The 23,916-nt window shown below is 40.6% G+C and overlaps 1 protein-coding gene across 4 annotated transcripts in view; it reads right to left on the reverse strand.

The window, feature by feature from the left end:
- Positions 1-23,916, reverse strand: part of LOC136875263 (endoglucanase E-4) — a 226,725-nt gene that overhangs the window by 197,428 nt on the left and 5,381 nt on the right. For 2 of the 4 annotated variants that reach the window (XM_068225319.1, XM_067148873.2), the window contains exon 2: positions 11,354-11,507. The exons of 1 other annotated variant lie outside the window; for it this stretch is intronic. The gene's annotated coding sequence lies outside the window, so the exon portion shown is untranslated. Of the gene's footprint in view, positions 1-11,353; positions 11,508-12,054; positions 12,118-23,916 lie in introns of those variants that run through there. One more of the 4 variants, XM_068225320.1, reaches the window with a different exon arrangement.

Raw genomic sequence — 23,916 nt, forward strand, 5'->3', positions numbered from 1 at the left:
GGTGCTGATAAAACCAGATGAGCTCTATAGGGAAACTGAAGTAATAGATGGTATTAGTGATCATGAAGCTGTTTTTGTAGTAGTTAAAAATAAATGTGATAGAAAGGAAGGTCTTAAAATTAGAACTATTAGGCAGTACCATATGGCTGATAAAGCAGGCATGAGGCAGTTTCTAAAAAGTAACTATGATCGGTGGAAAACGGTAAATAAAAATGTAAACAGACTCTGGGATGGGTTTAAAGAAATTGTTGAGGAATGCGAAAACAGGTTTGTACCTTTAAGGGTAGTAAGGAATGGTAAGGACCCACCTTATTATAATAGAGAAATAAAGAGACTAAGAAGGAGGTGCAGACTGGAAAGAAATGGAGTTAGAAATGGCTGTGGAAGTAAGGAGAAATTGAAGGAACTTACTAGAAAACTGAATCTAGCAAAGAAGGCAGCTAAGAATAACATGATGGCAAGCATAATTGGCAGTCATACAAATTTTAGTGAGAAATGGAAGGGTATGTACAGGTATTTTAAGGCAGAAACAGGTTCCAAGAAGGACATTCCAGGAATAATTAATGAACAAGGAGAGTGTGTATGTGAGGATCTTCAAAAGGCAGAAGTATTCAGTCAGCAGTATGTAAAGATTGTTGGTTACAAGGAAAATGTCAAGATAGAGGAGGAGACTAAGGCCAAAGAAGTATTATAATTTACATATGATAACAATGACATTTACAATAAGGTACAAAATTTGAAAACTAGAAAAGCGGCTGGAATTGATCAGATTTCTGGGGATATACTAAAGACAATGGGTTGGGATATAGTACCATATCTGAAGTACTTATTTGATTATTGTTTGGTCGGAGGAGCTATACCAGATGAATGGAGAGTTGCTATTGTAGCCCCGGTGTATAAAGGAAAGGGTGATAGACATAAAGCTGAAAATTACAGGCCAGTAAGTTTGACATGCATTGTATGTAAGCTTTGGGAAGGCATTCTTTCTGATTATATTAGACATGTTTGTGAAATTAATAACTGGTTCGATAGAAGGCAATTCAGTTTTAGGAAGGGTTATTCCACTGAAGCTCAACTTGTAGGATTCCAGCAAGATATAGCAGATATCTCGGATTCTGGAGGTCAAATGGACTGTATCGCGATTGACCTGTCTAAATCATTTGATAGGGTGGATCATGGGAGACTACTGACAAAAGTGGGTGCAATTGGACTAGACAAAAGAGTGACTGAATGGGTTGCTATATTTCTAGAAAATAGATCTCAGAGAATTAGAGTAGGTGAAGCTTTATCTGACCCTGTAATAATTAAGAGGGGAATTCCTCAAGGCAGTATTATTGAACCTTTATATTTTCTTATATATATAAATGATATGAGTAAAAGAGTGGAATCGGAGGTAAGGCTTTTTACGGATGATGTTATTCTCTATAGAGTACCGGTAATAAATAAGTTACAAGATTGTGAGCAACTGGAACGTGACCTCGAAAATGTTGTGAGATGGACAGCAGGCAATGGTATTTTGTTAAACGGGGTTAAAAGTCAGGTTGTGAGTTTCACAAATAGGAAAAGTCCTCTCAGTTTTAATTACTGCATTGATGGGGTGAAAGTTCCTTTTGGGGATGATTGTAAGTATCTAGGTGTTAATATAAGGAAAGATCTTCATTGGGGTAATCACATAAATGGGATTGTAAATAAAGGGTACAGATCTCTGCACATGGTTATGAGGGTGTTTAGGGGTTGTAGTAAGGACATAAAGGAGAGGGCATGTAAGTCTCTGGTAAGACCCCAACTGGAGTATGGTTCCAGTGTATGGGACCCTCACCAGGATTACCTGATTCAAGAACGGGGAAAAAATCCAAAGAAAAGCAGCTCGATTTGTTCTGGGTGATTTCCGACAAAAGAGTAGTGTTAAAAAAATGTTGCAAAGTTTGGGTTGGGAGGAATTGAGAGAAAGAAGAAGAGCTGCTTGACTAAGTGGTATGTTCCGAGCTGTCAGCGGAGAGATGGCGTGGAATGACATTAGTAGACGAATAAGTTTGAGTGGCGTTTATAAAAGTAGGAAAGATCACAATATGAAGATAAAGTTGGAATTCAAGAGGACAAACTGGGGCAAATATTCATTTATAGGAAGGGGAGTTAGGGATTGGAATAACTTACCAAGGGAGATGTTCAATAAATTTCCAATTTCTTTGAAATCATTTAGGGAAAGGCTAGGAAAGCAACAGATAGGGAATCTGCCACCTGGGCGACTGCCCTAAATGCAGATCAGTATTGACTAATTGATTGACTGAAAATTGCCCATGAAAGAGTCAACAGAGAAGGGCACATGCCCAGATTGACCGGCCAGTGAGAAGCCCGCAAACGAAGCGAACTAGCTTCTAAATACATTATCAAAGTATTTTCGTTTGCGTCATATCCAATTATATCGAAATTAACACTTTTAATGATATATTACTGGGCATCCCAGTACGTCGGTACCCGGCGTAATTATGGGCACTTAAAACCTTTTTCGGGATCACCTAATTCGATCATTCAAACGTTACGGTACCGTACTCAATTCTAAATAGCTACCAGTACACTCCTTTCGTGCCAACTTTTGTATTAATGCCATTCCTCCATGAATACTTCCTCATATTGCCACTAACCTGCCAGTAGTTCTAAATCCATCGCCCCCTCTGCCTAAAAGTATTCATTTGTCGTATTCAGAGGTACTTGTTTCCATTCTTTTACAACGGTGGTTCAAAACATACGAATCCTCTGGATGTTGGAGCTGCCGTATATATTCGCCGGCACTTAATATTTCCAAATCATATAGGTAGGGTACCCTTCCTTCTGCAATGTCATCCTTCACTGCTGAGGTATTTACCATTCGACATGCCCTCCTGTTAATAAAATATTCGCATCTAAAGCACGCCTACATCGCAACTGACTCCCTAAGTGCGCTACGGGCGTTAGAAAACACCAACGTAACTCACAACTGGTATGTTCGAAATGTACGCAAAATTTGCTTTGATATCCAGTTAACTGGATCTATTGTCACATTAATTTGGGTTCAGGGACATTCTAATATCACTGGCAATTGTCATGCTGATTCCTTAGCTAATCTTGCAGCTAATGGACACGGACTACCAGTACTCTTTAGCCTAATCTGACCTTACCATTCACTGATTTTTGGAATGTTGTAGATCATACATTTGGGAGATGTGGCAATCGGATTGGAGGAGAACACCCGACGGGGAAAGGTCGTCACTTGTTTAATACATTACCGGTGATTCCGAGGAAACCTTAGTTTATGATTCACAATTACATACGACATCATATCACCAATATGATAGTATGAGATTAAACCATATGAGCAGCCCGACTCATCTGTTTAGATTAAAAATGATGGATTCGAGCTTATGTAAATGTGGTACTGCAATAGGCAGCATCAATCTGCTTGAACCGATACGAAGACGTACTTTAAATTCAGTTCTGGGAGCGAAATTCCCTCTTCCTACTCAAGTCTCTTGTCCGGTAATGGGCCCTACTCCTCCTATCGCAGAATCACTTTCCCTATTTTTGTCAGAAGCCAATATTCGAACTTAATGTCCTTTTCCCTAGGTGTTGATCCGGTCACGTTTGTTGTAGCTAGCCGCCGCGATGGGTCACACTGGCGTGAAGTTTAGAACCTTGTGTCCCTGTGTATTATAATTCCTATTCTTTTGTCACAAGTACATCCTAACAAAAATTGCATCCTGCATAGATAAGTATTCACTCGAACGGTGACTAGTAGCTGGGTACAACGCGCAAGCGAAACCCAATAAATAAATGAAGAAGAAGAAGAAGAAGAAGAAGAAGAAGAAGCGAGCTAAACGTCATATGAAAACTTTACCCCACTAGCTACATGCGGCGCACAGTACCGAAACTAAATGTATTATCATTCACAGTGTCAGTACTTGTAAAACCATCCAATAGTAGTACTTAGCTGGAGGAGCGCATGCCCCTCTTCCTGTTAGAGCCTGTCGCTACCGGAGAACAGCGCATCAATTTTACATCTTGTTTCAGAAATATTCATTGTGGTAGTTTAGGTAACTTACGCTGTATATTGGTCGGCATTGGCTTGTCATGGTTAAATTCTGATGAGTGACAGAAGATCGTAGGTTACAAATCGCTCAGACAGGCGATATCTCGACGATGCGCGTTTCACCATTTTGCTGTAGTATGTACATGGTGGTTGAGGGGTTTATCTCGGTTAATGATAACTGGTCTGGTTTTGGAGAAGAATTACAGAAACAAGTTGGCCAGATAAAAAGCAAATGACTTTATTCAAGAACGTAAAAGAGGATCGATGTTTATTATAATACGATAAAGAAGAGGAAAGCAACGTTCCTTGGACATGTACAGTACTATGACCCTTTGCTCCGAACCATCATTGAAGATAAAGTAGGTACTGGGAAAGAGACCCAGGGGACGACCGAGGATGCCATACAAGAACTCCGTCGGTGAACTGGCATGTGGTTATAGCAACATGAAGAGGCTAGCAAGAAGATCGTCAGATGTGGCTACAGCGACAAGTCATTGCCTTTAGTAGATGATGATGATGATGATGATGAATGATCACTACTACATACATCACGAACATAATGGGGACAGATTTCACACTCAAATATACAGTATGTAGCTGACAGCCACCGTGCTCGTGGCCTCTAATTAAATCGACAACCATGCGAACTGCATTTGAGGTAATAAATTGTATATTGCCAACACTGACAAATATTTATAAAATTCGTGAAAGAAATGAAAATAGTTTGTAATTAATTACACGTACGGTACTGGAAATTAGTTCTGTGGTTACTAATAAGCTGTAGTCTACAATATACACAATAAAACACTTTTAGTTCGTTAAATTGGTGATGGCAGACGCTACTCTTAAAAAATGTCCTAAACGATTAGCCTTCTGTCTTTTTTATTGTAGGAGGCAAGGAACCACCGAATTTCGTCCGATGTTTTTGAAATGTCTGTAGCGAAGCACGACCATTGTGTTCCATTTTACCTTGCCCTTGGTCAGTCCTCGTGACACTTGCTCTCTCCTCCCGTGCAGGACATCTGCCTATTGTCTTCAGGGGCATGCGCCAGTACTGTCGGACAAGTTCAGTTCAGATACGAAGACAGAGAGTCAGTGAACAGAATGGCAGGCTTCTCGAACCATAAGAGATGTGGCATGTTATCAGTTACGGTGAAGCACGAGGACTGTGCAAGTGCAGGATGACTGGATCAAGAGCATTTTTCTAATCGAAGACATCCAGAGGGATCATACGTTAGTCGTCGTGCCTCAAAGACTTCGAGACACCGGACGACAACAGCTCAAATTGGGGTAGACGGGTCGTTCACGACAGCAAGGTATGTTGACAGCCGAGGAAGAAATTCTGGACATGGTCCACGATGATCCTAAGGGAAGCACCAGGGACGTTATACGTGAGGTGGTGTGTCTCACTCTACTGTACATCGAACACTTGTCATGTCCATACCACGTACAACGTGTACAACATTTTCAGGCGACAGAGTTTTCCCGTAAGCAACAATTCTGCCAATGGTTTGTGGTAAAACAACAACAGTAATACTCAAATGTTCTATCGAGAACTTTAGCTACTCATGAAACATGTATTGTATCAGATGGGATATATAATTTCGATAACACACATATTCGGAATGAAAAAATCCCCATCTTGTTGTCCAGAGCCACTTTCAAAAATGGTTTTTATTGAACGTGTGGGTAGAATCCCCGTGAAGACAATCATTGGCTCTTTAGTACTTCTACCTCGTTTAGTAGGCTAACATTATCTTCATTTTCTCATAGACATGTTACCAGAGGCTGTGGGTAAAGTCGCTCAAGATAATCGCAGAGGTTGTGGTTCCTGCATGACGATGCACCTCCGCACATATCGCGGCCGAGTACCTGGAAACAGCTATCTCAAGTCATTGGATTGGTAGAAGTGGTCCCACTCGAAGTTATGATATAAGTCCGTTGGATTTTTGTTTCTGGGTCCTTATGAAAGAACTAGAAATGTGAAGACCACCGAAGTCGTGTTTGATGCATTAGTTATGATAAGCTATGGTGCCACAGAGTTTGAACGTGTATCGAGGAATCTGGCTTCGTCGCATTGAGATATCATTCGGACTCATGAACACCGTTTAAATTTTCACCACCTGATGTGTAATGTGAATACGTATTTCACGTCAGAATTCTCTCTTTCTAACTCTTTGCAACAAATAACAATAATAATTATGCATTTAAAATAAGTACCGGTACCTCAATGTGAAGTGTTGTAACTGAATAGTTATTTGTTAATAGGTCACCAGGGTAAGAGAAGTAGAGGGAGACCAAGACGACGATGGTTAGACTCGGTTTCTAACGATTTAAAGATAAGAGGTATAGAACTAAATGAGGTCACAACACTAGTTGCAAATCGAGGATTGTGGCGACGTTTAGTAAATTCTCAGAGGCTTGCAGACTGAACGCTGAAAGGCATAACAGTCTATAATGATAATGTATGTATGTATGTAGGTCACCAGTTACTGCGATGATGGTTTTCATATATCACACGCAGAATATTAGTACTGCGCACGTGTACCTATTGACTTCAGTAAAACGTTTTTGCACCTATTCGTTTATTCTTCTACATATTCTTTCATTTTCCACGATGTATCCGTCGTTCTTTATGAGCGGGTACTATGTGCTTGTCCAATAAAGAAGCCTTATTCGGCAGATTTACAGGTCCTTTCCGTAAGTCAATGAAAGAGGTTTACATTAACTGTAAGGGTCAAACTTAGGCTGATGGGTGAGATCTGTTCAGCATATATTACAAACGTTGATCAGGGGGAATAAAGAGACCACGCATTAAGAGTTTCCACTACGTCACAATAATACACCAGTCTCCAACACCTCATCTTCCCTCTGGGCCTGCCAACCGCTTTTCTGTTAAAACGCCTCACTCTGTGACTGGGCTCTATACAAAATTCAGATTTTTTCTCCAAACTCCCCAATTTATTCCGATGACGAACCCAAGGACATGACGTACGTTCCGATGTACTTCCATCTAGACGTATTATGAGAAACCAAACACCAATGCCTTTAAAAATCCAAAGACCGGTTCCATTGTCAACTCCGAGACATGACACACATTGTTTAGGCTTACATCCATTAACCCGAGAAAACAGCGGGCACACCTACAGTAGCTGTACAAGACTTATGAAGGTGTATTATTCACCTGTAAACATTGACTTTCTCGAGTTCATTTTTAAGCTTAACGATAGACAAAATGTCGATAACATAGGTCACTCTGCTTAAAACGACTTGACGAACAAAATGTATTTCAGTTACAAATAATAATAATGTTATTGGCTCTACGTCCTACTAACCACTTTTACGATTTTCGGAGACACCGCGGTGCCGGTATTTAGTCCCGCTGGAGTTCTTTTACGTGGCAGTAAATCTACGGACACGAAGCTGACGTACTTGAGCACCTTCAGATACCACCGGACTGAGCTAGGATCGAACTTGCCAAGTTGGTGTCAGTAAGTCAGCACCTAACCGTCTGAGCCACTCAGTTCAGCACTTACCAGAACATTTGTAATGTGTGGATAAGGCTTCACGAATAGTCTCGTTTGTGACTGCCTAATGTTTCTGAGTTGATTTGAGTGCTTTTTTAGCCTATATAAAACGGTCAAAAGTATTGTTAGTCTTAAAAACCGATACTCTTTCAAACCGTGGACAGAAAAACTCAAAAATCAAAAGCAGCGTTTGAATGTACTTATTCAGAAAGCGATTTGTTTAATGAACACAATCAATGGTGATGCCGTTGCAAGTCGTTATGAGATAATATAATGTTCGGTGCTAAATCTGCCATACGAAAAATATCAGCCTACAACTGTAAACAGTTTGCAAAAACTCTGTACCTTAATATCATTCTGAGATGCAAAGCTACATTATGCCTGAAAAATGTACCGTATAGTTCCATATTTAAAGCTCTTTTCATTCCACACAAGTCTCAGAGAAACATATAAAACTTACATAGGTCTAATGTATACTGAAATTTAAAAATGGATGTAATATAGCCTATCGTACCGGTATCTTTATATGTATTATGGTTGGGATGGTACAGTACCTGCGTGCTAGAAAATCTTTTCTTTTTTCAATCTTTTCCCCAATCACTTAAGTACAAACACCACTACCACACAGGCTATCAGGCAGATTTCACACGCACGGAACACAAGGCGTTGTTAACTACGACGCCCAAAGCCTTTACAAGAAGCAACAACGCATCATTCTAGGTTAAGAAAATCGGAGGTAAAATATTACAACAATAAAAAAGAACATATTTTCATCCTTCCATAAGATGATAACGTATAGGTAAGCTATTTCAAGATCTTTCTTGAATAAAAGGATCATTTCTGATAACAGCCTTGTAAAAACATGTGTTATCAGCCCTATCTCCAACATGCAACTCTAATTTAGTTTATCTTAAACACAAGCCCAGAAAGTGGTCAGATAACCGTTCTAACAACTCTAATCTGAGGGACATACTTCAAAACTATCCTTGTAAATATCGTAAACGTGCTACAGAAACCATAGAAGGAGTAACTACTCTTTATAACACAAATCATTCTTCACCTGTAAAAGGTACCAAGAGATACTGAAGGATCTTCCCAAGGAGTCTGTAGGTATCATAGAGTACTTTTTAGCGGTATGACATTCTCTACAAAGACATTAGACGTAACTGTATTAACTAAGAGCTCTTTATTCAAGTGGAGCTAGATAGAAGACTACGGAGTGGTTGTTGCACCGCCATATTTGAATCCACTTGAATGCCGTGTCTGCCATATTTTAAACCACTAATGCCCGTATCCACAGTATGATATATCATATGCAAAGCATGCTTTACAAATTACGTTATATCTCCGTCACCACAAGTGTTTTGGAATTGTTAAAGCCATCATTTAGCGCGCCAGGGACGCCAATAATGTTTCCTAGCTAATGACATTATTGTTTTCCTCCAGTTACGACGATAGTCGGTAAGTAAGTGTGGGTAGCGCAGCAGGCTGACAAGAATGACGCGCCGATGGGTATAATTATTGTGGAATTGAGCTATGAAAAAAAAATCATATTTCGGTATATTTGTTACCGGAATAGTATGAGGATTTGACCTATGATAATTGCTATCTTCACTGATCGAGATGGCATTTAAACACAAATATCTTTTAACGTATGAGATATCATGCGCTGGGCATTCACAAGATGAAAATTTGTCAATTTCAGATACAATACAATAACAGATGGGGAGGCCATTCTGAACATTCTAGACAGCTTAGACAATGACGATGGTGATGATGACCCCTTTCCAGAAGCAGATGAAATGGAATTAGTGCTTACTGAAGCTGTTGATTGCAATGACATTGATCAAGACGATGGGCCTAGTGATGATGATGAGTGTGCTATAGATTGGGACGTAGGGAAGGGTGTACTTAGACAGGAAATTGAGGTCAGAAGTGTAAAGAAAACTCCATGTGGATTAGAAGAGAGAGTCGATATATGCATTTCTGAACATTCATTTACTGCAGCTGATGAGAATCAAATACCACTACAGAAGGCTCCTACAACTACAGAATCCTTTGATGTATCTTCTGAATGGAATAAAACCAAGAATCCACAGAAGAAAGTAAGAAAAGTAAGAAATTGGGTAAACAAGGAGCTTAAGAAATCAGCAAAGTTTACAAAGAGAGATGTGCCAGAACCCTCATGCATTCAAGAGTGGCGTGTCAGTAAATACGCTCCAGTTGATATATTCCGCCTGTTTTTCAGCCACAATTTTCTCAATAAAATGCTACCGGTATGCGAAAAGGTCATAGTATACTTTGGTATTTTGCTTTTATCTGGTTATGTTCCTGTTACGCACAGACGAATGTTTTGGGAAAACCGTGCAGATTCTCACAATGCTCTCGTTTCTTCCGCAATGACAAGGAACAGATTTGAATTAATTCAGAGATTTTTTTCATTTGAATGCCAACTCGAATTCGGGTCGTATTTACAAAATAAGGCCACTCGTGGAACATCTCAGTGAGAAATTTCAAGAATTTACTACTCCTCTAGGGGATGTTTTCCCTTGACGATGCCATGGAGTCTTATTATGGCCGTCACCATGCCAAGCAGTTCATTCGAGGAAAGCCGGTACGATATGGATTCAAATTTAGGTGTCTTGCTACTTCAGAAGGCTACCAGCAGAAATTTGAACCATATGCGGGTGCGTCAGGGAATAAAAATCGGGAAATGACTCTTAGTTCGAGACTTAATGAGAGACTGTGTGTGGGATATCTACCTCATCAGAGTACAATATTCATTGACAATTATTTCAATTCTCTACCTCTCGTTTAGAAATAAAGGGATAAAATGTATAGGAATAAAAAGAAGCGATCGGATTGAGAAAGCACCCCTCAGAGACTTGAAAAAAAAATTGCCAAGAGGAACATTTCGTGCCATACAAGACGAACAAAAATCGCTTACTTTGATCAGATGGCATGACAACAGCCAAGTTACCATGGCAACTAACATTGAAGAGGCTACAGTACTTGGGGAAGTTCATTGTCGACGGTGGATTCGCCAGGAAAAGAAACACAAGTATGTACCACAGCCAACTTTGATACAGGAAATCAATAGGTGGTGTTGATATTTCTGACAAGATGAGAGGAGCACACCGACTAAAAATCAGAAGCAAACTGGTATCTAGAATCTCCTTTAAAAATAAATGAACACAAATTTTTGTTTTAAGAAAATCCACTTAAGGGTTGATTGGGGGTGGGGCTGGCTGGGAGGTCATCTTGTCAGTTGTCACTTATTCAAATTCCGCACCCACGTGGTTAAGATGGCAGCAGTGAGGTTAGCCATGTTCACTTGTTCAAATTTCGCTCCCACGTGGCCCAAAAATGTACGGTCAGGACCTGGCCTTGACAGCTGTCACATATTCAAATTCCGCGCCCACGTGGTTAAGATGGCAGCAGTGAGGTTAGCCACGTTCACTTGTTCACAAAAAGAAAAGTTAGAACCTGGTGAAGTTGGCACATCAGTGAGGTTAGCCACACCCACGTGCTCCAAAAATTGATGTTAGGGTCTGTCAAGAAGACAGCTGTCAAAAGCACGTGGCCTTGTTTGTAAACAATGTGACGTCACGGTCACGTGGTCAATGACCTTGGCCGGGGTCAATGACCACGGGTGCTGACTCAGTACAAAAAATGCTGACGAGGTGTTTTATAACATACATAGCTTATAGTACTTGCCCCGTCTTCAATCTCATCAGCTACAAAAACAGGCCACTCCATTTACCTCTGCTTCAGATGAACATGAGCAAACAGCTCACCAAATGACACGTTCTGGTCGCACGGTGCGTCTGCCTCTCAGGTTCCTGGTCATTCTCACTGGAGAGGGAGTATGTGGCCACGACTCACGACCATCTTGATTTGTTTGATCAAAGCTGGACCTACATCGGGTCGAAAGAGAAACAGTTTAAAAAGTATCTGTTACGTTAACTCTTTTGTAATCTCGTTTCTGAAATGAACAAAACATGTTCTCTTCTATATGGTTGATGTAATCTTCAATGCAGTCATAACATGTAGATAAAATTATGTGAGTGTTTCAATTAAACAATTACACATTGCTGTTGAGGCACTAGTGCACGTCCAGTCGCAAGCTACTAGACAGACTGAGGCAACCCCTTCAACCAGCGCCTCCCAGTCTGAACCCTCGGAAAGAGCTTCTGATAGGGGGCGGGAAGCAGCGTAACTGAGCTTGGTTTATTTTACAACACACTATCAGCAGCATTACAGCTTTCTGATGCAACACTACACTGGAGAGATTCGCGCCATAAACTCGAGGGAAGCCCTCAAGTTTGATGTCGATTTTGCGCCTAACTACCAACTGGTTACACAATATTTTGAGCAGAGCAGTGCTCACTTGTACACTCATCAGCTGCCTAGTCAACGGCAACTTAAAACTGTTGGTACAGACTGGGTAAAGCAGGAACTTACCTCAATGGAAGATCAGCCTAAGGATATGTGCCAGTTTACTAAGCGGGATTCCGCAACCAAGTGTTATGAGTATAACTCTCCCGAACAAGGAATTTCCAGACCATCTATTCCCAGCATGGGGAAAGGAAGGGCCTTCCCAGTGCTATAAATATCAACGGCTGGGTGATACAGCTAATTACTCTCAGATGTTCTTGCGATGCATAAAGTGCGGTGATACCCACTTAATTGCAGCCTGTCTGCTCAACCCCGCGATGACAGCGAACTGTGTTAATTGCGACGCGGAACACCCAGTATCGTGCAGAGAGTGCGCCAATTTCAAAGAGGCCGCTGCGAATAAGAATACACCAGAGTGCATACAAGCTCTGAAGAAAGAGTATTTATTCTGCCACCCTCTGGAACCGTTACCGCAGAGTTCTCTTTTGTGATTTCTGTTGGTGGCACTGTTTTCCTCTCCGCAACTGTCGCCCTACACTCCCCCACCTCCACTCCGAGCACTGCGAAAACACTTCCTGACCTTGGTAGGTGATCTAACATAATTTATCTGTGCAAACAGATCAGTTTCACTAGACTCGTTCCCTTGTTGAGGGAAACAGCGACAAAGTTGAGATAGTGCAATAGCACTAGAGACATAATTGAGGGTATGATTTATCCTGCTATGCAGTATCTACCAGCCTCCTAGACGGACGCGACGGACGCCACGGATTTTAGGGACGTGACTGTTTGTGCGTAGAATTGTCACTGTTATTTGTGAGAGGTACGAGCTTGAGGCTTTCATTTTTAATTATAACATCGCTGTCATGTTATTGGGTGAAACATGGCTAAAAGAGCATATGCAATTTAAAGTATGGTAGTTCACCGGAAAGACAGAGTCGGAATCCAGGGACGGGAGGTGTGTTGCCGTGTTGGTCAAGTTAGCCTCCGATCAATTGCTGATTCCCCTACCTCATTTCGTGCTAGAAACAATTGGCATCGAAGTCCGACATCGGGACTAACACTATAGAAATTTTGCTGCCTATCTACCACCTTCAGCACCCCCTCCATCTTGCAGAATTTAATGCGCCTTTAGACAACTCTGTTCACGTCACCACCCCGATAGTCGGTGATCTAAATTCCAATTACCCAGACTGGAAATCTGGAACTGCGGAGGGGAAAGCAGTCCTACCAACAGCAATCACAAAACATCTCAGGTTCTAGCTCAGTCCGGTGGTGTTTCTAGATGCTCAAATACATTAGCCCCCCCCCCCCCTATGGGGGCTCGGTAAGGAAGCGTTAAGGCACTAGAATATTTTTAACGTATTAGGAGAATTTTACCATACTGTATACAAAAACATCTTTAAAAGCCGCCGTGGCTCAGGTGGCAGCGCGCCGGCCTCTCACCACTGGGTTCCGTGGTTCAAATCCCCGTAACTCCATGTGAGATTTGTGCTGGGCAAAGCGGAGGCGGGACAGGTTTTTCTCCGGGTACTCCGGTTTTCCCTGTCATAATTCATTCCAGCAACACTCTCCAATATCATTTCATCTGTCATTCATTAATCATTGCCCCAGAGGAGTGCGACAGGCTTCGGCAGCCGGCACAATTTCTATCCTCGCCGCTAGATGGGGCTTCATTCATTCCATTCCTGCCCCGGTCGAATGACTGGAAGCAGGCTGTGGATTTTCATTTGAGAAACATGCTGGTATGCGCTCCCACTGAGCCCACCATTTATCCTGCATAAGATTTATCAGACGTGATTGATGTGACAATAACAACATTTTATAAGAGGACTATCGATTTTCTCGTCCCTTCAGAAATAAAATCGGACTAAAACCCCATTATCTGGGATCACCTGTGTGATACGCATGAGCTCAGTTGTTTGCAAAAGCACATAGACCACGCCAAATTCTCGTGTGTACCGACTCTCAGAGCTCGATAGGTATCCTTTTTCTTAGGAAATATTTGTGCAGCAGATCAATGACTTTCTAGATGACTTGTGTGTCCTGATAGTTAGAGAGGCTAGCTGTCCGAACTCCCAACAAATTAAGGGCACTTAAAACGACAACCACGAGCTGGCGGCCTTCTTTCCAGTCTTCACGGAAACGAACAGTAGGAGAACTTGCAGTTCTATGTACACTGTCTAACAAAAATCTGAAGCACCCAGAAGAAATTGTCGGATGTCAACGTTAATTCATAGATGTATTGTACACACCAACAGCGGGCCTTACTTCCAGTCACATTTCTCTGTGCCAGATAGAACGGCCAGCAGAGTGTATTAGTGTTGTTGGTGTTTAGTGTTCTTACTCGGCATGGTAGGGTATATAAGGGGCATGAACAGTGTCAGATGTTGAGTGATCACTGTGAAGGACAAAGAGATGCCGCATATTCCTGTGAGACAGCGTTATCAGCACCTGGCAGAGTTAGAAAGGGGCCTGGGCCGATGGCCTTCGATGTTAGGCCCCTTAAAACAACAAGCATAATCATCATCAAGCAGCAGAAAGGGGCCTCATTGTTGGTCTCAGTTAGGCCGGGTGGTCGAATCGTGCAACATCCAGATTTGCGCGAAATTCGGATGTGCTAGTGGCTCCATGTTGGACTGCATGGAAACGTGAGGCTTTTATGGAGAAAGATGACGGTCATGGGCGATTGCACAAGAAGGCGGATAAACATAGGCTCGGCTATACATGGGTTCCTATCAGAACGCCTAGTGCCGTAAGAAATACATTGGTTACATTTAAGCCCCTAGCAGTCGAACAAATTATTATCAGATAAATATGTAATTTGAAATTTCGGTGCGGAAATGTACTATTTGAATCTTTTTGCATGGGTTATAAGCATGTAGCTCATGCGGAAAGAAAATTGAACAGAACGCCTAGTGCTTTAAGAAATACATTGGTTACATTTAAGCCCCTAGCAGTCGAACAAATTATCGGATAAAATGTAACTTGAAATTTCGGTTAGGAAATATACCATTTGAATCTGTTGGCACGGGTTATAAACATGTAGCACACGCGGAAAGTAAAATAAACAGTTCGCGTTGCGCTATAAGAAATAAATTGCTTACATTTAAGCCCCTAGCAGTCGAAAAAATTATCGCATAAACATGTAACATGAAATATCGGTTCGGAAACATATTATTTCAATCTGTTGGCATAGGTTATAAGCGTGTAGCTTATGCAGGAGCGAAATTAAACAGAACACCTAGTGCTATAAGAAATACATGGGTTACATTTAAGCCCCTAGCAGTCGAACAAATTATCGGATAAACATGTAACATGAAATTTCGGTTCCGAAATATAGCATTGGAATCTGTTTGCATGTGTTATAAGCATGTAGCTCATACGGAAAGTGAAATAAAACAGAACGCCTAGTGCAATAAGAAACAAATTGGTTACATTTAAGCCCCTAGCAGTCGAACAAATTATCGGATAAACATGTAACTTGAAATTTCAGTGCGGAAATATACTATTTGAATCTGTTTTCATGTGTTATAAGCATGTAGCATATGCGGAAAGTGAAATTAAACAGAATGCCTGGTGCCATAAGAAATACACTGGTTACATTTAGGCCCCTAGCAGTCGAACAAATTATCGGATAAACAAGTAACTTGAAATTTTGGTTCGGAAATATACTAGTTGAAACTTTTGGCATAAGTTATAAGCTTGTAGCTCATGCAGGAGCGAAATTAAACAGAACGCCTAGTGCTATTAAGAAACACATTGGTTACATTTAAGCCCCTAGCAGTCGAACAAATTATCGGATAAACATGTAACTTGAAATTTAGGTTCGGAAATATACTATTTGAATTTGTTGGCATGGGTTATAAGCATGTAGCTTATGCGGAAAATGAAATTAAACAGAATGTCTAGAGCCATAAGAAATAACATAGTTACATTTAAGCCCCTAGAAGTCGAACAAATTATCGGATAAATACGTAACTTGAAATTTTGGTTCGGAAATATTCTAGTTGAATCTGTTGGCATGGGTTATAAGCATGTAATCAATCAATCAATCAATCAATCAATCAATCAATCAATCAATCAATCAATCAATCAATCAATCAATCAATCAATCAATCAATCAATCAATCAATCTTGATCTGCATTTAGGGCAGTCGCCCAGGTGGCAGATTCCCTATCTCTTGTTTTCCTAGCCTTTTCCTAAATGATATCAAAGAAATTGGAAATTTATTGAACGTCTCTCTTGGTAAGTTATTCCAATCCTTAACTCCCCTTCCTATAAATGAATATTTGCCCCAGTTTGTCCTCTTGAATTCCAACTTTATCTTCATATTGTGGTCTTTCCTACTTTTATAAACGCCACTCAAACTTATTCGTCTACTAATGTCATTCCACGCCATCTCTCCGCTGACAGCTCGAAACATACCACTTAGTCGAGCAGCTTTTCTTCTTTCTCTCAATTCTTCCCAACCCAAACTTTGCAACATTTTTGTAACGCTACTCTTATGTCGGAAATCACTCAGAACAAATCGAGCTGCTTTTCTTTGGATTTTTTCCAGTTCTTGAATCAGGTAATCCTGGTGAGGGTCCCATACACTGGAACCATACTCCAGTTGGGGTCTTACCAGAGACTTATATGCCCTCTCATTTACATCCTTACTACAACCCCTAAACACCCTCATAACCATGTGCAGAGATCTGTAACCTTTATTTACAATCCCATTTATGTGATTACCCCAATGAAGATCTTTCCTTATATTAACACCTAGATACTTACAATGATCCCCAACAGGAACTTCCACCCCATCAACGCAGTAATTAAAACTGAGAGGACTTTTCCTATTTGTGAAACTCACAACCAGACTTTTAACCCTGTTTATCAACATACCATTGCCTGCTGTCCATCTCACAACATTTTCGAGGTCACGTTGCAGTTGCTCACAATCTTGTAACTTATTTATCACTCTATAGATAATAACATCGTCCTCAAAAAGCCTTACCTCCGATTCCACTCCTTTACTCATATCATTTATATATATAAGAAAACATAAAGGTCCGATAATACTGCCTTGAGAAATTCCCCTCTTAATTATGATGGGTCAGATAAAGCTTCACCTACTCTAATTCCCTGAGATCTATTTTCTAGAAATATAGCAACCCATTCAGTCACTCTTTTGTCTAGTCCAGTTGCACTCATTTCTGTCAGTAGTCTCCCATGATCCTCCCTATCAAATGCTTTAGACAGGTCAATCGCGATACAGTCCATTATGACCTCCAGAATCCACGATATCTGCTATATCTTGCTGAAATCCTACAAGTTGAGCTTCAGTGGAATAACCTTTCCTGAAACCGAATTGCCTTCTATCGAACCAATTATTAATTTCACAAACATGTCAAATATAATCAGAAATAATGCCTTCCCAAAGCTTACATACAATGCATGTCAAACTTACTTGCCTGTAATTTTCAGCTTTATGGCTATCACCCTTTCTTTTATACACAGGGGCTACAATAGCAACTCTTCATGTGGATAGTGGAATAAACAGTTCGCGTACTGCTATGAGAAATACATTGGTTACATTTAAGCTCCTAGTAGTCGAACAAATTATCGCATAAATATGTAACATGAAATACCGGTTCGGAAACATACTATTTCAGTCTGTTGGCATAGGTTATAAGCTTGTAGCTCATGGAGGAGCGAAACTAAACAGAACGCCTAGTGCCATACGATATACATTGGTTACATTTAAACCACTAGCAGTCGAACAACTTATTGGATAAATATTTAACTTGAAATTTCCGTTCAGAAATATACTAGTTGAATCTGTTGGCATGGGTTATAAGCATGTAGCTCATGCGGAAAGCGAAATAAGAAATAAATTGCTTACATTTAAGCCCCTAGCAGTCGAAAAAATTATCGCATAAACATGTAACATGAAATATCGATTCGGAAACATATTATTTCAATCTGTTGGCATAGGTTATAAGCTTGTAGCTCATGCAGGAGCGAAATTAAACAGAACGCCTAGTGAAATAAGAAATACATTGGTTACATTTAAGCCCCTTGCATTCGAACTAATTATCGGATAAGCATGTAACTTGAAATTTAAGTTCCGAAATATAGTATTAGAATCTGTTTGCATGGGTTATAAGCACGTAGCTTATGCGGAAAGTGAAATGAAACAGAATGCCTTGTGCCATAAGAAATACATTGGTTACATTTAAGCCCCTAGCAGTCGAACAAATGATCGGATAAACACGTAACTTGAAATTTTGGTTCGGAAATATACTAGTTGAATCTGTTGGCATGGGTCATAAGCATGTAGTTCATGTGGAGACTGAAGTAAACAGTTCGCGTACTGCTATAAGAAATACATTGGTTACATTTAAGCCCCTAGCAGTCGAACATATTATCGCATAAATATGTAACATGAAATACCGGTTCGGAAACATATTATTTCAATCTGTTGGCATAAGTTATAAGCTTGTAGCTCAGGAAGGAGCGAAATGAAACAGAACGCCTAGTGCCATACGAAATACATTGGTTACATTTAAGCCCCTAGCAGTCGAACAAATTTTCGGACAAAAATGTAACTTGAAATTTCGGTTCGGAAATATACTATTTGAATCTGTTGGCACGGGTTATAAGCATGTATCTGATGCGGAAAGTGAAATAGAACGTCTAGTGCTATAAGAAATACTTTGGTTACATTTAAGCCCCTAGCAGTCGACAAATTATTGGATAAACATTTAACTTGAAATGTCGGTTCGGAAATATAGTAGTTTATATGTTGGCATGGGTTATAAGCATGTAGCTCATGCGGAAATCGAAATTGGAAACATATTGCTTACATTTGAGCCCCTAGCAGGCGAACAAATAATCGTATAAACATGTAACATGAAATATCGGTTCGGAAACATATTATTTCAGGCTGTTGGCATAGGTTATAAGCTTGTAGCTCATGCAGGAGCTAAATTATACAGAACGCCTAGTGAAATAAGAAATACAGTGGTTACATTTAAGCCCCTTGCAGTCGAACTAATTATCTGATAAACATGTAACTTGCGATTTAAGTTCCGAAATATACTATTAGAATCTGTTTGCATGGGTTATAAGCATGTAGCTCATGCGGTAGGTGAAATAAGGAATAAATTGCTTACATTTAAGCCCTTAGCAGTCGATCAAATTAATGCATAAAACTGTAACATAAAAAATCGGTTCGGAAACGTATAATCTCATTCTGTTGGCATAGGTTATAAGCTTGTAGCTTATGCAGGAGCGAAAAGTTGAAATGGCTTTCGTGCTACACACATGATAGGGAATGGAACTGAGGGGTCTCATCTTATTAGAAGGGGGGCAGAAGGGTAAAGTGACTCTTCTTCCTCCTTCTTTTTTCCTAGGGATAAAGGGCTCTAGGGCTAATAGACTAAAAGTCTAAGTCTTATTAGAAGAGCAAAAGGGTAAATGACTCTTCCTCCTCATCCTTCTGCTAGGGATAAAGGTCTAAATGGCTAATGGGTTATAGGGCTAATGGGTTAAAGGGCTAATGGGCTAATGTAATAGAAAGCGAACGGGAGAAAGGTTTAAAGAGCAAAAGGACTTATATTTTGGTAGTATTTAGGGTGCCTCTACACTCTTTATCCGGGCTTGAGACCGGCTCTACAGCTAGAGGCGGAGTTAATACCCTAAGGAAGGGAGAACGCTGGAAAAGAGTCTGTACCAATATAGGTAATCGATCTACTATATGCTACAGAAGTATGACTTCGGTGAGAGTGAAGGTGAGGGCTGGGAATGTAGGAAGGTGTTTAGGCTGTTGTGCTGTCGGAAGAGAGCTTACAGGTAAGGTTTTTACTTTGAAGAGCTATTACTCAATAATACCTGCACAATGCAATTCTTGTTCTATTTTGAGTATATTTTTAATACTCTGTGTAACCAGCATCTTGATAGGCTCTTAGAAGTTGCAAACGTTTTACGAATAGGTAGACGTCTTTACAGTATCTTACGTCTACGAGGATAACAGAGGGTTGTTGTGAACGTTGAGCCTATATACAGACAGTTGATGTGTAGGGACTTGTTTTAATGTAATACGTGCTTCAGCAGTAGCGTTTGCAGGTACAAACATAACTTGTTTCGATAGCAATGAAGCGTTGAAATTGTCTACTACTTTATCTTGCATCCCTTCTTTAGATGTTTGCACGGCGACAGAACGTGTAGTAGACTTAGAAAATGAAGTAAAATCATAAAGCTCTAATGGCAATTAAACATTGAGATATACTTTCTTCTTGTTCTTCTACTTCTTGTCCTTTTCCTTTATTATCACTATTATTATCAGCATCGTTATCCTTATTATCATGATCTTACTTCTCTTTATCTCGAAATGTGTGCTTAGTAACAGAACTTGTAGCAGGTCTAGACAACATGGGAAAATTAAAAATCTCTCACAGAGGTGTACTTTTTAAAAATTAATCAGCGTTTTATTGACTACGGTTGAACTCTTTGTCTTTCCTTCTCGATGAAGGTACATTACACAAGGCTCCGTGACGTCGAGCATTGTATGCTTTCTTGAACTCTCTTCTACAATGTTTGGATTGAAAAATTGTTCTACATGATATCTCATGACGTTCCTTGTGATAGCTTCGGGGAAATGTTTTTCCACACTCTTTGCAAATATAGGTAGAAATAGGTTTTCCATGACGGATTTTTTCTTCTGTTAACAGATACTTCTTTAAAAGATTCAAGTTAAATCTACTAGACACTTTTTATTCTCTACTTCGATGATGCGAACAGCTTAACGATTAACAGTAGACTAACACAAAAGCGTATAACCAAGGTAGTAACAGTGAGGTTTAGCCCCGTCAAGATGGCAGCAGTGAGCTTCGTGATGTTCTGTTGTTTAGAATTCCGCGCCCACGTGGTTAAAGATGGCAGGTGTTTTCTTGACAGGTGTCAAAAAGCACGTGGATTTGAAATTCCGCGCCACGACGTGCATAAGGTGGCAGCAATGAGGTTTAACACTGTAAAGATGGCAGCAGTGAGGTTAGCGAAGCTCCATTGTACTTAAAAGTGTGGTTAGGGTCCGTCAAGGTGACGTCTGTCACGGTGACAATTGTCATCTTGACGGACCCTAACCTCACTTTTAAGGATAATAGAGCATCCCTAACCTCACTGCTGCCATCTTTACAGCGTTAAACCTCATTGCTGCCACCTTATGCACGTCGTGGGGTGGAATTTAAAATCCACGTGCTTTTTGACGTCTGCCAAGATAACATCTGCCATCTTTAACCACGTGGGCGCGGAATTTTAAACAACAGAACATCGTTAAACTCACTGCTGTCATCTTGACGGGGCTAAACCTCACTGTTACTACGTTGGTTACACGCTTCTATGTTAGTTTACTGTTCATCGTTAAGCTGTTCGCATCATCGAAGTAGAGAGTAACAAGTGTCTAATAGATTTAACTTGTATTTTAAAAAAATCTGTTACCAGAAGATAAATTCCGCCATGGAAAAACCTATTTCTAGCTATTTGCAAAGAGTGTGGAAATACATTTTCCTGAGGCTATCACAAAAAACGTCATGAGATATCATGTAGGACAATTTTTCAATGAACACATTGCAGAAGAGAGTTCAAGAAAGCATACAACGCACAACGTTACGAAGCCGCGTGTAATGTAGCTTCATCGAGAAGAAAAACCAAAGAGCTCAACCGTAGTCAATAAAACACTGTGCGAGAGATTTTTAATTCACTCTTGTTGTCTAGACTTGCTACAAGTTCTGTTACTAACCACAAATTTCGAGATAAAGAGAGGCAAGATCATGATTACGATAGTAAGGATAACGATGCAGATAATAATAGTGATAATAAAGCAAGGAGAAGAAGAACAAGAAGTAGATCTCAATGTTTCATTGTCATTAGAGCTTTATGATTTTACTTCATTTTCTAAGTCTACTACACGTTCTGTCGCCGTGCAAACATCTTAAGAAGAGATGCAAGATAAAGTAGTAGAAAATTTCAAAGGTTCATTGCTATCGAAACAAGTTATGTTTGTACCAGCAAACGGTACTAAAGCACGTATTACATTAAAACAAGTCCCTACACATCAACTGTCTGCATATAGACTCAAAGTTCACAACAAGCCTCTGTTACCCCATGCAAGCGTAAGATACTTTAAAGACCCCTACCTACTCGTAAAACGTTTACAACTTCTAAGAGCCTGTCAAGATGCTGGTTACACAGAGTATAAAAATATATTTTCGAAAGAGAACAAGGTTTACGTTGTGAAGGTATTATTTAATAGCTCTTCAAAGGAAAAACCTTACCTGTAAGCTCTCTCTCGACAGCACGAACGCCTAAACACCTTCCTAGATTCCCAGCCCTCACCTTCACTCTCACCTAAGTCATACTTCTGTAGCATATAGCAGATCGGTTACCTATATTAGTACGGACTCTTTTCCAACGTTCTCCCTTCCTTAGGTTGTTAACTCCTTCTCTAGCTGTAGAGCCGATCTCAAGCCCGGTTAGAGAGAGGAGAGGCACCCGAAATACTACAAAAAATAAAGCCCTTTTGCTCATTAAACCTTTTGCCCGTGTGCTTTGTATCCCATTATCCCTTTAGGTCATTAGCCCATTAGCCTATTAGCCCTTTATCCCTAGGAGAAGGATGAGGAGGAAGAGTAATTTTACCCTTTTGCCCTTCTAATAAGATGTCTTTAGCCCTTTAGCCCATTAGCCTTTATCCCTAGGAAAAAGGAGGAGGAGGAGGAGGAGGAGGAGGAGTCATTTCCCATTTTGTCGTTCTAATAAGATGTGACACCTCAGATCCATTCCCTATCATGTGTGTAGCACGAAAGTTTTTTCGGCTATTTCGCACCTGTACAAGCTACAAGATTATAACCTATGCCAACAGCCTGAAATGTTTCCGAACCGATATTTCATGCTACAGGTTTATGCGATAATTTGTTCGACTGCTAGGGGTTTAAAGTTAAGCAATGTATTTCTTATTTCACTTTCCGCATGAGCTACATGCTTGTAACCCATGCCAAAAGATTCAAATAGTATATTTTCGAACCGAAATTTCAAGTTACATGTTTATCCGATAATTTGTTCGACTGCTAGGGGCTTACATGTAACCAATGTACAGTATTTCTAATAGCACTAGGCGTTCTGTTTAATTTCACTTTCCGCATGAGCTGCATGCTAATAACTCATGCCAACAGATTCAGATAGTATATTTCCGAACCGAAATTTCAAGTTACATTTTTATCCGAAAATTTGTTTGACTGCTAGGGGCTTAAATGTAACCAATGTATTTCTTATGGCACTAGGCGTTCTGCTAAGAACCCATGGATAGCCGAGCCTATGTATAGTCGCCATCTTGCGCAAGCGTTCATAGGCCGTCCATGTATAGCCGCCATCGTGTGCAATCGCCCATGGTCGTCATCTTTCTCCATGAAAGCCCGTGTATAGCCGCCATCCTGTGCAATCGCCCATGGCCGTCATCTTCCTCCATAAGAGCCTGTATAGCCGACATCTTGCGCAAGCGCCCCTAGGCCGTCTCATAAGAGCCTGTGAATAGTCGCCATCTTGCGCAGTAAACCCATCGGCTAGCTTTCCCTATAAGAGCTTGTGTACAGCCGCCATCCTGCGCAAGCGCCCTTACGCCATCTTTGTATAGCCGCCATCTTGCGCAGTAGGTTCCTGGGCCATCTCATAAGAGGCTATGTATAGCACCCATCTTGCGCAAGCGCTCTTAGGCCATCTCAGAGCCGCCATCTTGCGCAGTAGGCTCGTGGGCCATCTCATAAGAGCAGCTGCCATCTTGCGCAAGCGCCCCTAGGCTGTCTCATAAGAGCGGCCACCATCTTGCGAAAGCGCCCCTAGGTTGTCTCATAAGAGCAGCCGCCATCTTGCGCAAGCGCCCCTAGGTC

This window comes from Anabrus simplex, chromosome 1 (genome assembly GCF_040414725.1).
Source record: "Anabrus simplex isolate iqAnaSimp1 chromosome 1, ASM4041472v1, whole genome shotgun sequence".
Taxonomy (NCBI): Eukaryota; Metazoa; Arthropoda; class Insecta; order Orthoptera; family Tettigoniidae; genus Anabrus; species Anabrus simplex.